Consider the following 3,376-nt stretch of genomic DNA (forward strand, 5'->3'; position numbering starts at 1 on the left):
TGAAGAAGCTTGGAGTAGCTATTCACCCTGAGTTGATCCTCCCAGGTTGGAGGATCTAAGCCATTAGCTAATTTTTCCAGAAGTCACTTTTAAAGCTCTTGGGGTACATCTACATGAGATGCTTTACTGCTCAGTAGAGCTAAGTACTGCACAGTAAGCATCCATGGCTATGCATGCAGACACTTACTGCACAGTAATGGGCTCTAATCACAAGTAAATGTGCTACCTGAAAATGCAAGTAGCAAATTTACTTGAGATTACTTACTGTGCAGTAGCACATGTGTAGATGCCTGACAGGGAGCAAATGTACTTCTGGTCAGCTGGGCAGCAGGGGACAGGAAATCACTCCCTGCCCCCAGGAGTTCAGAGACAATGTCCCCCTACCCCGGCAGCAGGGAGCTCCCAGACCCTGCTCTGCAACAATGGGGCCAGTGCTGGGAGATCCTTATCTCCCAGCCCGAGCCCCATGGTCATGGGACCCAGGCTGAGAGATCCTTCTCTCCCAGTGCCAGCTCCGCAGTCATGGGGCCAGCGCTGAGAGATTCTTCTCTCCCTGCCTGGGTCCCATGACCAAGAGGCTTGGGCTGGGGGATAAGGATCTCCCTGTTGGTGCTCTCACTATTGGTACAATACTTTTACATATTTGGGGGCATTAAAAATCCTCACAGGAGCTTGCAAACCATAAACAGAACATCACAGTGAGAACAGAACTAGACCAAGGCTCCCTTGCCACAAAGGCACACAGTGACCATTTAAAACTTAGACAATCCCCATTAACTGTTAGCAGTAAGGGGCCTATGCCATGCAGATGAGAAATTCTGATTCTGTCCAGTAGAGGGAAGTAGTACTCAGACACCTTAGCAGTCTCACTGCAGTGATAGTTCAGGAGTTATATGCTCCCATTTAAAAGGCACTGTTTACCCTTGTGTCTGCAACTTACTAAAAGTAAGCAGGAGGCAAGAAAATATCTTATATCATAGTGAAAAAATGCACGTGTTTAAATGTGGGTTTTGGAAGATGTTGCTTTATTTCTACTCCGAGAGAAACTGATTTAAAACAAAATTTTCCTCCATGTGCTTTTACTCCTATATGAAACCGAATTCCATTTCTGCTGAAAAAACTCTCCTTACCTCCCCGTCTTTGCCTGACAGGGAAAGTTAAAGAGACTATTAATAAGCTGTACCTACTGTGAATTTCCTCTTCCTCTCCTCACACTTCCCTCCCATCTCCACACACAACTTATCCTGCTTATCATTCCTAACACACAGTCGATTTTCAGACTTTATCCCAACAAGCCATCCAACATTCTCAATACACCTACCCTTGATCCTTTAGCTCATGCTTTATCCGTGAAGTCTGGAGTTCAGCATGCAAAAGCAGCTTTAAAATGAGACAATGCCAGGCTTATTTGTGGAGAGTTAATGACAGAGAGTAAGTGCCAAGTTAAAAAAAAAAATTCAATTAACCAGATCATTTGGTGAGAAAAAGAAAGAAATAGACTTTCCAGGGTTTGCCACAGTTCCAGAGAGAAAGCCCTGTCCATTCAACACACAGAACACTGCATATGCTGAGTATCTGAGAATTCAGTGTAGCATGATTTGTTCTAGTCATTGGGAAAGAAAATATGATATATTCAAATGAAAGGAAATCAGAATCTTTGACGAGTGGCTATTGTCAGAGTAAATATTATTGTTACTGATGATGAAAGTAACAGTAATATTAATCCTATTACTATGGATGATAATAATATTGATAGCCCCTTGAAGCATTAATACTGAAACAGATTCATCCTCCAGTGTAAATTACTTCTTTTTGTTACCAAAAGATCTGACTTGGGACCACTGGACTCACTTGCGACTACTTGAAAATAGCCAAGATCTGAGCATCAGCATCTTTCCTCCCTCTTGCTCCAAAACTGGCATGCAAAATGGAAACTAATCTCTAAGCCTCCTCTGTTTGCTGCTTAGAGTTGGCCTTAGGGAAAATGGCACCCTAGGCAATCTTGTATTTTGGTGCCCCACCCCAGTACCTCCCCCTGGCACCCCACCCCCAAGTCACCAACGCTGTGTGTGTGAGTTGTGTGCGTGGGTTGTATGTGATAGGGAGAGATGTATGGGGGTGGGGGAGGGATGTGGGGGACGATGTGAATGCATGAGGGACACAAGTACTCCAGCAGCTGCGGGTGGCAGGAGACCTCATGGGCTATTGCAGTGCAGCACATGTCCACTTGCCTGAGATGCTGGCCAGGTACCGGGCAGCGAGGCCAGGGTGTAGTGGGGGCTCAGTGCAGGATGGCAGGAAGAGCAGGTGGGTGGGCAGTAGGCAGCGCTGCCCACACAAAAAGCCTAGCCCCAGCAGCAGGTGCTGCTGCCCAGTGCTACCCAGCCACCCATGCCCTCACCCTCATGCTTGGCATTGATGGCAGCAGCTGGGGGAGCTGTGGCTTGGCCTCCAGCCCCATCAGGTTGGTGATGGCAAAGGCCTTGAAGCACAAGCCTGGGCCTCTCAGCCATGCCATCTTTTCACTGGGCACTGCCGCCTTGCCCTTGAACCAGCCCTCGGCACCCTTCTCCTGGCATGCTGCCTGGAAGAGTCCACTGCTGCCATCCAGGGACTTTTTATCCCACTGCCCCAGCCAGCCACCTCCAATCACACATAGCTGTGGAAGCAGACCCCACTGCCCATCCCCCAGGATGAGTTGCCATTGAAGTCCTGCCTGGCACATGCAGTGGGGTGGGGCAGGTTGGGTATGTGTGTGGCACCCTCCTGACCATGGCACCCTGGGCAGTTGCTCATGCAGCTCACCCCAAAGGCTGGCTCTGTTGCTACCACATCCAACTGCTCCGCACTGCTGAGGTCAACTCTTCTGCCCTTTCTGCTAAGGGTTCTTCTTGAAGTATCTTAGAGATGCCTTTGTTTCCTTGTGCCAGTTGGTTTCCACTGGATGGCTCAGTATGGGTGTCTGCATACTGGCATCTGAAGTACATGCTCCAAACATGTCCCATCCTTCCTTGCTTGTTGAAGACCAGGATCTTTTTGCTAGCAATGAAGTTTTTCTGCCTAACTCTATGGGATCTTTCATAGGTACTTATTTTCAAAGATAGATCAGCTCTCATCCAACATTTTGGAAGGCCGCCACCTCCTTCAGAGCCATATGTTAGATTCAGTTGATAAGTCTCAGTTTTATTTTAAGAGCTCATTCTAAATGCTCAGTTTTGCTGCTCAATGCCTTAGGGCCTTGTTGCGCCTTACGCTGTGAGCCACACAAATGTTGATCCGTGTTAGTGCCAGCTTGAGTTTGGAATAGTTGCACGTTCAGGCCAGCAGGGACCAATCTGGAGGACTGAAAGGTAAGAATCCCTCCCACCCACCCCCC

The 3,376-nt window shown here is 48.0% G+C and overlaps 1 long non-coding RNA gene across 2 annotated transcripts in view; it reads right to left on the reverse strand.

Moving 5' to 3' along the window:
* The window catches only part of LOC109292392, a 22,481-nt gene that overhangs the window by 17,341 nt on the left and 1,764 nt on the right, over positions 1–3,376 (reverse strand). The gene's annotated exons all lie outside the window — the stretch shown is intronic.

Source organism: Gavialis gangeticus, unplaced genomic scaffold (genome assembly GCF_001723915.1).
Source record: "Gavialis gangeticus isolate Ggan-Ray unplaced genomic scaffold, GavGan_comp1, whole genome shotgun sequence".
NCBI classification, from domain to species: Eukaryota; Metazoa; Chordata; order Crocodylia; family Gavialidae; genus Gavialis; species Gavialis gangeticus.